At 35.2% G+C, this 13992-nt stretch overlaps 1 protein-coding gene across 2 annotated transcripts in view; it reads right to left on the reverse strand.

Moving 5' to 3' along the window:
- The window catches only part of DPYD (dihydropyrimidine dehydrogenase), a 795862-nt gene that overhangs the window by 133612 nt on the left and 648258 nt on the right, over nucleotides 1-13992 (reverse strand). The window lies entirely within an intron of this gene.

The following is a 13992-nucleotide window of genomic DNA, read 5'->3' on the forward strand; positions in this document are numbered from 1 at the left end:
TGTGTCATTCATTCCTTTATTTTTGCCTGAGGGCTTGTCCTGTCTGCCTGAAATGCTCTCCTCTATATTTTCACATAACCGGGTCAATCTTCTCCTTCAGTCCTCCACTTCAATGTTAACTCTCCAGAGAGGACTTCCCCAACAAGACAATCCAGCCCCCTTTTCTATTTTAAATTCTCTACATAGCACTTATCACTATTTGCATTTTTTAAACATATTTGTTTCTTATCACTGTGCCTGGTACCCACTAGACACTCAGTTAACTATTCATAGGATGAATGGACATTGTGACATTATATAACAATGCTCGATAACATGACCCTCATTACTAAAGTTCTCAACAGTGCTGGTTATTGTTACTACAAAGCCAATCTCCTCCGGACCTATTTAACTATTCTAAATAATACAGACTTTTAAAAATTAAAATAGTTGCATCACACATAAGCATTTATACCAAGTATGATCAGTGTGTATTTGTAAGAAAACAGTCTAATTTTAATACTTCAATGCATAGAACACATTTGAGAAATCCAGGAATGCCTCTTCAAGGATCCCTTAATTAGGCAGATTTATTTGAATGTGCTTACTTTTAAATTAGCCAGGGTTCATAAACACTTATTTAATTTGATTACATTTGCGATACTAAACGCAATATAAATAACAATGGATACTTTAAAAATGTGTTATGTCATTTTTCCAGTAAGATTAAAGGAATAGAACTCCTAAGAATCGATATCCCTCTTACTTGCTTTTCAGGATTTTCACTCTGAATCACTCTTACCCCAGATTGCAAACATTTATATTTAATAACTTTGTTATGTACCATACTTAAGCTATCACTAAGTATGTGGGTTTTTTAAAAGAAACATTATTAAGGTATAATTTAATACGATAAAACTTATCTATGTTAAGTGCAAGTCAATGATTTTTAAATTTATAGAGTTGCGCAATCATAGCCATAACCCAGTTTTAAAATACTTCCATCACCCAAAAGTTCCCTTGTGCCCTGGTAGAGTCACTCTCCCACTTCCTCCCCAAGCTGTAGGCAACTGCTGATCTGTCTTCTGTCTTTGTAGGTTTGCCACGTCTGATCATTTCATATAAATGAAATTATGAAATATAAATATGACAGTATTTTGTGTCCATTTTCCTTCACTTAACATGATGTTTTTTACACGTTAAGACAATCTATGCTGTTATGGTATCAGTCCATTTCATTGCTGAATAATATTTAGTTGTATGGATGTGCCATATTTTGTTTATCCATTCATGAGAGGTGGCAAAACCCAGAAGGATGGGAGAGTTAACTGTCTTGAAGGATGAACCTCAGCGAGTGGGAGAGAGAGGCTGAAGGGAATGGTAGATACATTTTTTTTCCATTTTCATTGTGATGTATCATCCCAAGGCTCTGTTTTCTATCCGGTACATCTGGAGACAGTCCATCTGGTCAACTGAATATCTGCATCTCTCTGCAGCTTGTGGAGCAGTGGCCAGCTCAGTATTGCCTTACCTTGTTCAGATCCCATCTTCCCTATTTTATTTCCATTTTTTTTTACTCTAGCTACCCTAGAGTTTGCCTTCCAACAAAACACTTGCACTTGACCCTTTCCTCAGGCTCTGTTTTCAACCAGCTTGAGCTAACATACAAGTTAGTAAAAAGCTAGAATAGAAGGTTGTAAATTTTGTTTCAAAATTCTTCATCAGTGCATGAAAATGCTAGCAGAGGGGATAACGACAATGGTGATCATTAATATCTAACATCTGCGGGGCTCTTAGTTGCAGGTACTGTTTGAAGTGCTTTACATATGATCACATTTCATCCTCACAACCATCCTGTTATCCCCACTTTAAAGATAACAATAGTGAAGTATATAAAGCTCACACAGTGAATAAACCAAGGTCCTACAGTCAATGAGCTGCAGAGCTGGGATTCACCCCGAACAATTTACGCATTTTTATTTGTGTTGAAGCATCGTCAGAAAGGTGCAGTTCTCTGAGGTTTACTGTGGCTCACTGGCAATTCTGAGGTTGGTAGTACTGTCTGTGTCACAGACTCTGGAAAAGTCCATGTGGGTCACCATCACACTGTTTATGTTAGAGTATTGTCTCTACAGAGCTGAGGTCCACTGTCTTTCAAGCATGCCTGCTTTGGGGGCATCAGACTCTACCTCCCAGGCTACTCAGCTTTCATGTTCAACACACTTATTTGAACCAAAGTCTCTCATGTCTTCCCTTGTTGTAGAGGCTTATGAAAGGTCTACTTTATTATATGCTTAATTCAAAGCATTTTTAATCTCCCCTTGAATCATTTTTAACCACCATTGTACAGTACATATTACATCCATCCTGTACACAGATACACCAAGCTCGGGCTCATTATACTCCATTAGGTGACTATTTGGGGCTGCACTACAAAGGGTTACACTTTGGGTGGTGTAAGATATTTATGACTGAAAGTGACCTGTACTTTCCTTTTGCCTTTCTGTTGCTCTATTTAAAATAATGACTACAGAATCTCTCTCAACAAAAGGTCATTTGTGTCAATGCACAGAACACAGAGGATCAGATCACCAGTGGTAATTGCAAATTAATGCTCTCCTGGTAATGCATTAACTACACACTATTGATCTACAGTTGAATCATAGAGGCTACTGAGGAGTCATTTTTGCTTTGCTATTTTTTTTGGCTTTTATTGCTTTTCCATAATGCATTTTTCTTTCAACTGGAATTTTCTCTAATTGTCTCCATTTTTAATTTTGCACAGTGAGGTGACTTTTAAATTGTAATTAGAATCTGTAAAAATTCATATCTCTGTCTCAAAAACCTTTTTAGAAATTTACTGAACTGTAACTTTGATGCCATAAAACACATACATGATGCACAGATACATATTTCTAGAGAGCCCAGCAGCTGAATGATTTTTTGTTGTTGTTTTTACTTAAATGAAACAGAAATCCATTTGGTCCTCTATTTGAAGTTACAATTTGTTGAATAGTCTGCAATAAAACATTTAAAAATTTCCCCTAAAAGCATTTTACTTGGGAGCACTGATTATGTTACTTTCTTTCCTAGAGCAAACTTTTAACATATAAGTGAACAATACATTTCAGAGATGAATATTTTTAAAGAGTGAAGATGTAAGAAAAAGATGCAAAAATCCAGTAAATATTTATATACATCTGCACAGAATATGTCACAAAATCTAGATTTCCTCATGTTATATCAATCTTTTAATTGAAAATAATTCTCCTCTCTGGCAGAACCGATCATAAGCTTGTATTTCTATTCTGAACGTGATCATGCTCATAGTGTAGGCAGAAGTCATCTGGCCTAAGCCTAGTTTCTGAATTGTGAGTTAGGAGTCACTTGTGTCATTTGTGTCAATGGACCGAACTGAGAGTTATGTGTCCCTTGAACTGGACAGATATTCTGATAGCAATTTCCTTTACAACTTCTCATAAACCTTAAACATTCCATTTATTTTCTAAACTTCTATATGGAAGACATAGTGTGATTTCTAGTAAAAGTCTTTTAAAAATGATTTTTAGACCTGTAAGAACTTTGATGTTTTACTGTAATTTCTTTCATAGTCATTATTTGCATCAAGTCACAATGAATATGGCAAAAATGAATGTGCACCCAAATTGTTTGCTTATTCTCTATTTCTCCGTAAATCATTATCGTCTGTACCAAGAAAACCTTTCATAAATGTCAGCTGCATGACTAGAATGACATAATACTGGTACTCTTTCTTCTAGGAGTTTATAATTAGAAACAGATACAATCAGAGTTGATACTCATTTGACAACCAGTCTTAGAGCTGGACCACGGTGCTCAAGCTTCCCTGATGAGCCAGGCGCTGCGGGATGAAGAAAAGGGCACAGGCCAAGGTGGCTGGAACCGAAGGAGACACCCCAGGGACTGGGACTCTGATACCCTTTTAACATATTAGTATTATTTTTCCCTTACTGCAACTTAATGAGATAGGAACTATAACTTCCATTTGATAGGGGAATAAACCAAGATTTATAGAAGTTAAATGATTAGGCCAGATTCATCCAACTATTAAACTGTGAGGCCAGGAGTTGAGCAAAGAACTGCAGAACTTCAAAGTTCCTTCTCTGAACTACCACGCTATCCATGGCAATACAAACATATTTGGATACATAATAGTTGCACACAAATACTGTCAAGAATATTCAAAACTAAAAAATAAACTAAGGTGTTTGAAAAATGCTAGGGACCAACAAGAGTGTTTCATAAACAAAAGCATTAAGAATAAAGAACTTGAGAACATTGCTTTTCAAGATAAAACAAAACAAAATAAAATCCACATATTGGTGAATGACATAGAGGCACAAAGCAGAAGTGTTTGGTTTTTATTTTACCTCACTAAGAAGAGAGACCACTAGCCTTTGTAACGCAGCTCTCAGAGCTCAGTTATATATCTGGTGCAGAGCCCCTGGCATTCTGCAGAGCAGCTACTATCCAACTGTGTCTTCCTTCCTTTTCCTATTTTCTTTTCTACCTCAGCCTTAGACACATCTTATATCAAGATCAGAAAGTGAATAAATAAATCTTCGTACTTTCTAATCTTCCAAGAGGGTTAGAAATAAGACCTTTTCAAATCTACTTCATAATAAAAGAACTAGGAAGAAAATCAGGAGTAGCGCAACAGAAATTTAAAAGAAAAATGGAGTAAGTACAGAATGCCCCACAACCCAAATGATGACAGGGTCTTTTCAGAAGAAGATTACTTCAGAGGGTCTAGATTGTTCTGAATATATTGTGGCAATAATGCCCAAAATATTATAGGCTGACTATAAATGGACTTGTACATACATGGGTGTGTGTCAGGAGGATAAAAGTTTCTAAGGTTTGGTTTGTTATGATTGCAAAAAGAAATTGCTGCTTTGAAATAGAAAGATGCATAAAAAAAAATCAAAGGAATCAGTCTTAAAATAGCCTGGAAAAATATCTAAATCTCTGTTGTACCCATTAGAACAAAGATAGTAAGCATAAAGCAGAGAGAGAAGTCATGTAAAAAGAAGAGTAGCCATAACCCAGGAACATCATTATTGTAATAAGCTAATAATTCAGTGTCACTTCAAAAATGTAATTAAGAAAAGTGACAAAGAATTGGGACAGCACATACAAAGGAAAATTGTACGGTACAAAATTGAATGTCATGATTAAAAACTCTTAGGGAGGTAGGCACTTATGAGGAACCAACTGTGAAATGTCTTTCTGTGGTCTGAATTTTCATTGTTTCTTGCAAGAGAAATTCTTACAATGACACAAACTTCTACTCTGATCTAAACCCTTGGGGAAAAAATCCAAATATATTAAGCACATGACAAAACTGAATGATTCTGGAAAAGTATTTGTGTTAGTCTGATTTTTGAATTAATACTTAATATTGCCTTTTTTTTGTGTATAGAAAGTTGATGTTCTACCATTAATAGAACATGTGCTTGGAGATATATTTCCTTTATGAGTGAAGGATTTGTATTGAGCTAGTCAAAAATATTTGTGAGGCAGCTAACCAAAGATGACGGAGGCTATCAGTAGTCCTGGAAGAGAGGAAAATTGAAATCATGGAGGATAATAACCATTCATTAAAAATTGAACAAGATGTACTGGAAGTAAAAAAGGGGAAAGGGCCCACTGAGGATTTATCAGCTCCTGGATCTGAGGAGAGAGAGAAGGGGTGTGGTGTCGGCATGTGAAAATGTAAGACCTTGCCACTCTGTTCAGTAGCTTCCCACTGAACACAGAACAGCATCTAAAATCTTTGTCATGGCCTACAGTACCCCACAAGAACCGTCTCTGCCTATGACTGACCTTCATCTCCTATCATCCTCACCGCTACCGTGTCTTCCCAGTTCTAAATCAGGGCTAGACCACTCTCATTTTGTACCCTAGGGCTTTGTATTTATGTTCTTGTTCTCCCTTCTGCCAGGGGGAATCTTTTCTACAGGCCTCTGCACGGCTGACTTTTTTTTACTCATTCAAGTCACAGCTCAAATATCCTATCACTCTTTTGAGTAAGCTTCTGGCATACAAGGTTCCTGAGAGCATACTCAGTTGTCCGAGAACATTCTTGTGTCCCTGGGGCTAGCACGACATTTGGCACATAGTGGCCACCTACCATGTGATGAACAAAGACATCATCTGGTGAGAGTTCACTAAGGATACCATTTTCCTTTTTTTAGATATTATATTTCAAATGCAACCAAGATCATATCAACTTTTATGGAAGCATTATTAACACATCACTTTTCTTGACCTTATTGTTATTAAATCCCTCTACAGTTTTTCAAAAACAAACAAACCAAAAATCTTTGCCATAGCAACCTCCATCTTAGATGTGCAATTAAATTTCTGCACTCAAGGATGGGGCCTTAAATTTATCAATAATCAGCTTTATATTCTTATTTTTTATCAGTCGTGTATGTATCTCTTGCTTTTCTTGATCTACCTTGTAACTTACTCTGCCTCCATATTTAATATTACTCAAGAATTTGATCAACTGGATTTCTGTTTTCCCCAAACAGAACTTAGAAATCTCAAAATTTTCTTTACTCAGCATATAGCAACATTTGTCAGAATTGAAAATAATTTTGGAAACTGAAGAGATCATGGATAAATATTTAATAAAGAGCAAGCAGTTCACCTGTAAAATTATAAGACGGGGTAAACGAACTATGCATAGGTGTCATTCAAGAACTGAGAACGAATCAAGGACAGAGCAAGTATTCACATATTTATTATGATAAATTTCTCTTTCGTTTTGCTAGTACATTTCTTGAGCACAATAACATACATGGATGGTAGGGGATATAAAGACAAGTCATGGAGTAGAAATCAGGAAACATGGTTTCTAATACTACTGGTAGCCAACTAATGAAATAAACTCAAGGAAATTAGAAATTTGCAAATCTGTAAAATGGGTTTAAAAATGCTTACTGATGTCCCCATTGCTTTGTAAAAGCCAAACAAATTAATAACTGGAAAAGCCTTTCTGAAAAACAAGGTAATGTTCATCAGATCAATATTCTTTACAATATATTTGCTATGGCTTAGAGCTTTCCAAATTTTTATGCAGTCTGAACTCTGAACCCGAACTTAGTACAAAACAGAGTCTATAATATATTTAGGTGAATTTTAAAACAAATATACAATTATACACATCCAAATGAATGTGGCTTTTTCAAAATAATCACCTTGGTGGAAGTTGGCACTGCTCAGAATAATTTTGTAACACTTCTTTTTGAACTGTTTATTAAAATCAGTTTATGAACTGACAGAAAAAGAGATACATGACTCTGTATATCTCAGTTCAACAACCAACTTTGTTTACTGAACTTGGCTCTCCTAAGCTTTGTTTATAGGAAATTAAATCCATTCTCAAAGAATGAAGACTAGTTCCTGATGGTGTTCAAAATACATATCCTCCCAAAGTGACGTCTTCTAAATAGTCCTTTGGATGGACAAGTTATGTGATGGTTATGAAAAAATCAGTTATGTCCAAACACAACTCATTTCAAATGATATTGATAAATTGGAAAGATTCAGAGAAAATAAACCAAGAAAATACAATGTTTAGAAAATAATATGTGAAATAAGAATATCTAAACAACTGGTATTCTTTAAATTGAAAAATAAAACGGTAAATAGTAGTTTAAATCTTTGGTCAGGCATATGAAGATTTTTTGACGAGGAAGCGAAACCAGTCATTAATCATATCTCTGTATACAATGCAAAAAGGAACAGGAAACATAAAGGAGCTGGGCAGATTCAGGAAAAAATTTTGCCAAGAAAGTTTATACAAGGTCAGAAATTTCATATACGAATCTTAGCTAACTCATGGTTATTTTCTCACATAGCATAGTCATCATGTAATACTGTTACTTTTTCTTATAGTAAAACTGTCTTTCAGAAAGATTAGATTTATAATTTCCTTTGAATCTAGATGTTACTCTTTCTATCAAGTGGAGAGTGTGTAATCATGGGAAGGCCTAGCAGGTTTCCATTTAATGTCTTCTATTTGCTTATAAACAACATTGTTGCACTGGAATCAAGATGCTTTTCAAAAATTAAAACCGCTTCCATTAAAGTAAACACCCATTAAAGTAATTTAAAATATTGTAATAATTGACACAGTAATATAATTTCATTGGATAGATACTAACAGCATATTTTTTCTTATATATTAGTCTAAGAACATAGGGTTTCTATTTTTTTAAATACCCACTTCCATATTGTTCTAAAAATTGTAAGTGAAACAGTCATTAAATTTAAGAAACAAGAAATTGCATAGCGGAAAGAAAAACATGTCTGTTTTAACTAACTATGTGAAACAGTTCCAATGCCATTTAAAATAACTTTGAATGGTATCAACGATTCTTCCTTTGTATATCATAGTCTGTCTTTAAAGAGCATGATAATGGAAGAAAAGATAAGAAATCGTAGAACAAATATTTTCCACTCACCCAATAAAACTTTAGAACATGGAATGCACAATTTGTATCACAAAAGACCCCCATCAATATAGTTGAAGCACTGAAGTCTTTCTGTGTGTGATGACCAACAGAGAATGTTGGTAAGGCATCTGTGCTCATATGGAAATTGTTATGCTGCTTCAATTACTTCTTATTCTCTAGTTTTAATAAAATAATACATCTCCTGATCACAATAAAGTTTTCCATTGAGCTTGAACTAGCTCCATCAAAGCAGCTTTGATTATTGTTGAACATTGGTTTGGTTATCTAAGTTTCATGAGTGTCCATCACGTGACCATGACTCTTCACGCAAATACCCACTATGCTCACTATTTCTGTTGTATTTCAGGATTTTCTATTAATTTTAGTGACAAATCCATAAAAAAGAAATGGAACAAAAACATCCCACCTATAGCATCTCAATGAAGGCACAGGTCATAACTGTACATGAAGGAACTGAGGGCTTCCTATAATGTCTGATGTCCTGAATCAAAGTCCTTAACAGAGTGAATTGTATGGCAATATCATTAAATTAAGTTACAGTAACCCATAGTCATTCAGTGAAAAAAGGGTAATATAGTACTTATATTCTCTACCTACATACAACAGAGGAGAGTGGACATTTTGTGATGAAACCTATCGTTAAGGTAGGCTGGGTTTTGGGTGCAGTAGAAATCCCTAACTAGTTTGAATTAATAGAAAGTGACTAGGACTAAAATCAGATGAAGGGGATATGGGATTCACTGGGAAGCCTAGGTCTCGGACTAAACCAACAAAACTAAAAGTAAAAAAAAAACAACCAAAAAACTGTTAATTTATTAAAGTCTTCTCTTAACAATGTTTTAAAGAGCAATTATTCAAGTTATTTATTTACAGTCCTCTTCATGAATAACTAATTGGCAACCAGAAGCAAATGTCTTTTCTTCAGAGTAGACCTCCAAAAGATTTTAAGACCTCAAGAGTTTGAGAATACAATTTTAAAAAGAGGCATTTATAAATTTCAGCATCTGAAATTTACTAATAATTTTCATCTGTCCTTCTTATAGCTCTAACTTGCATATTCTAATTAATGAGAGCCTACCAAATAAGATGAAAATCAGAGACACAAGGTGGTCTACAATATTTTGTGATTTTTATATTTCAGTAAAATTCTCAGTTAACAAAAATGTAAGCAAACGATGCTATAACCTAAATATTTTCCTTCAATAAAAATTTTCATGATTCGCCATCTTCAATTTTTTTATATTACCTTTTCAATGAACCTCTTTATTTTTTTTCACAGCACTTACCATCTTACATACCAGATTATATACTTAAGTTTCATACTAATTATATATCTTGCTCATCACTGGAATGTAAGCCTCATGAGGTAACGCACTTTTGTCTGCTCTATACATAGAATTCCAAATTCCTAGAACAGTGCTAGCCATGCTATAGGTTCTCAATCAATAGTTATCACATTAATAAATGAATGAATGGTTCTCTGTGATGCATACTGGTTACTTAGGAAGGCATGTTCTATCACACTTATCAAACTTAGGGAAAATATTTTAGCTTCCCATTTCTGAAATATCAGTACTTTTTCTAAAGTCACATAGAACATCACAATTATTGAATTCATTTAAAACTGAATTTGAAATTACTTTCAATATAAATCCTTATTCCAGTAGTAAACTCACCTATCTCCATAGTCCATGTATGTGTATCAAGAAAATCAGAAGCAAAATATTTATTTATATCACTATTTCTGTACCCTTCTCTCTGTACTCCAGTGTATCAGCTCCATCACCCTGATACTTAAATACATTTAATTTGCCTTATCACATCTTATAAAAATGCATTTTGTCATATGTCTTCACTTCTGCATAGAAACAGTTAGAAAGGGAGATTTGATAGGAATCCACCTGAAGATACGTAAGTGGATGAGCTCTTCAAGAGAAATACAGAAACAGAGAAGGGGATTCAGTTGGGCAATAAGAGCCCGTGAGCAAGTGGAATCAGAGAAAAGGGAGGGTGGTGACAGACAGATTCAGGGCCTTGAGTGTATGAAAAAGATCTGAACTAATGGATAGAGGGAATTTGATGGGATTTCTTTTTTTAAAAAATGGTGAATAAAAGCGGATGCTGACTAATATCCAAGGTCCAGCTGACATTAGACCCTGTGAATTTGGAGTAAATCCAATTGGCAGAGTTACTTGAATTTCTCTAATAACATTTAGCAGACCAGAAGTATAGAAAATGAAAGGTTAGATTAACCCAGGACTAGGAAATGGAATAGGAAGAAATTCAGTTGCAAAGGAACAGAGATGGAAATATTATACGTTCTCTACCCCATTCAAATGCCAAGCCAAAATTCTAAATTCAAAGGTTTTCCTACTCATAACTGTCCTAAGCATATCTTAATACTGATTTTAGTTCATACTTTAGCTAAAATTGGTTTAAAAATATTTTCTGGCTCAATGAAAATCTGACTCAAGCTAATGGTAGAAATGATACATAATCTGTGATTTCTGTACCAGTAAAAGCCTACGTGTGGAACTTTCCTTTTTTAACACAATAATTTAGTAGCCAATATTTTACATAGCTGGAAAGTCTCCGAGCATTGCTAGTCAGAGCTGAAGGAGCAGTTCTTTGGCAATCATTTTTTATACCATGTTAACCGTTTCATCCCCTGTTCACAATCCAGTAAAAAAAAATGCAACTCAAGCACATTCATTTCATAACTTAATTCAACAAATATTTAGTGTGTTTCTGCTACACACTAAGCAGTCAATACATTGGGTGACCAGTGTTTTATAAGAGGGCCTGGCATGAAAAGATAAAGTGAGCCAAACAGGTTTTTTTGCAAAAAAAATGGGAAGTTTTCAAACATGATTTTTTTTTTTTTCATCCCCTCCTTCTTTGACTTCTCCTCTGGCAATGGAATGACATGGATTGTAGAGATTTTGTTATAGTCCCTTGAGAGGAGTTCACAGTTTCTTGAGGCTCTGTTTATTGTTATTATTTTTTTCAATTTCTCTGTCATTCAGATTGGTTAATTTCTATTGTTCTACCTCCTAGTTCACTGATTCTTTCTCATCTTCTCTCCATTCTGCTGTTGAGCTCATTAACTGAGTTTTGCATTTTGGTTACTATAATTTTTAGTCTTGAAATTTTCATTTAGTTCTTCCTTATATCCTTTATTTCTTGAGACTGTTCTATCCTTTTTTACTTAAATATAGTTGGTATACAATACTATGTTAGTTATATTAGTTCCAGGTGTATATATAGTGATTTGGCATTTTTATATTTTACAATGTGATCACCCCACTAATTCTAGCAATTTTTTTATTTGTTTTAAACATGTCTGTAATCAATTGTTAAAGTAATTTTATAATGACTGTCTTAAATTTTTTTGTCAAATAATTTTAACATCTCTTTAATCATGGTGTTGGGATCTATTAATTGTCTTTTACCATTCAGCTTGAGATCTTTCTGGGTCTTGGTATGTGAGTAATTTTCAATTGAAACGTTAACATTGTGGGTATTATGCTAAGAGGCTCTGATCTTATTTAAACCTTCTGTTTCAATTGGTTTTCTTTGACACCATCTTGACAAGTGAAAGGGAGGATGCTGCCGAGTTACTGCCCAGGTTCCCTCCCTGGCTTTCTTTAACACTTAGGGACACGGCTCCTTGTTACTGCTGGGAGAGTATGGGGGTTCTGGCTTCTTACCAGCCCTCCACTGATACCTCCCTGGCTGGGAGGGGCAGAAGTGCCTTGTTACCGCTCCCACTTGGCTTCACTGACACCATGGGTGGCATGTGGAAGGAGAGTAGGCTTGTCACTCCTGGGTGGTGACGGAAGTCCTGACTCTTCACTACATCTCTTCTGGCAAAACCCCAGAGGGGAGGCAAAGAGATACTTCATTACTGTCAGGCGGGGCTGAGAGTCCAGGCTTCCCATATGGAAGTGTAAGACCCCACTTGTCCTTTGTTTGTATAGATGGATTCAGGGTCACAGTTTTTACCTGTGGTGTTTTGCTAGAGAAGGGGGCAGTTATTGTCTACATGTTCTCTGTCTTGTTAATCTGCCTCTTTCCTGGTTTTTTGGCCAGAGGGAGCAGGATTCCTTGTCTGTACCAGTTGTTGTTTCTGGGTTGCTGTCTTCTTTGGCTCCAACTCTTGGAGAGATGAAGAAAAGAAAACCCAGGGAACTCGCTGCTGTGTTGTTCCTTGGGTCCTGAGGTTCCTAGGCAGACTGCCTCATTGCCACCTTTCCGAGTCTCTTTATGTTAGTTTTATATATAAAGGATTTGAGTTTTACTTAGTGGGACGCATGGGAAAAAGTACATCTACTCCATCTTCTTGGAAGCAGAAGTCCACCTCCATTAGCATTTCGATACATGTTATTTCCATGTTAGATTGTATGTCATAAGAGGATATTAACTCTGATTATCAAATTGGCAACACAAAACATTTGCACTCCAATTTCTTGCCAGGAATTATAAGTGATGCTACATGCTCTGCTTCCCAATACCATCGGTGCTAAGTAATAAGAAGCCATATTAATGAAGGATTTCCTGAGTAGTCAAGGCACAGTCATTATATGAAAAATTTTATCCCAGTATCAGGTCAGACCATTCAAATAAGCATACCTGTCCCCTCAAAAAAATGCTTATGCTATGTGTCAACCATTCTACTGGGCCAATGCTGAGCAACATTATAAAAAGTAAGTGTATAAGTAATAAAAAACTACTTTTTTGTAGGGGTGCTATTAAGAGTACAATGCACTACATCTCAAATTATCACTTTATGAAGACAATGGAGAATTTTCCTCAGCTTTGTACCAGAAAAAACTGAACAACCAATTTATATTTATATTTTGAAATTTATGAAGCCATGATTTCCTTGTTTTAACTGCCAGTAAGTTCAAAGTCAAACTTTGTAATCCTTCCGAAAGTTAATTTGGGGAATGTGATCAATAACGTTGTAAAGATTTTGTAGGGTATCCGATGGACACTTGTCTCATTAGGGAGACCACCTCAGGGATGATGTAGATGCCTCATCACTGCACTGTACACCTGAAGCTGAAGCTGAACAATAATGAATGTCAACTATAAGTTTATATATATATATGTATGTATATATATGTGTGTGTGTGTGTGTGTGTGTGTGTGTGTGTGTGTGTGTATATATATATATATATGTACGTATATACTTACAAGAAGTGGAATACAGCATTAGGAATAGAGACAGTAGAAATGTAATGGCTCTGTGCGATGTCAGAGAGATAGTGGATGGGGGGGGGGTTGACACAGTGTAAGGGATATAAATGATAAATGTCTAACTATTACATTGTTTTGTGCACCGGAAACTAATAAAAAAAAAGAATGAAAAAGAAAATTGTGATCCCTCCTGTACTTTTTGGCATAGATTTTGTGTACTGGCCTTACTCTTGACTTTATTTTTCAATTAAGATTTTATTTACATTTACTCAAATTTCCTCAT

The sequence above is a fragment of the Rhinolophus sinicus genome, linkage group LG14, assembly GCF_036562045.2.
Source record: "Rhinolophus sinicus isolate RSC01 linkage group LG14, ASM3656204v1, whole genome shotgun sequence".
NCBI lineage: Eukaryota > Metazoa > Chordata > Mammalia > Chiroptera > Rhinolophidae > Rhinolophus > Rhinolophus sinicus.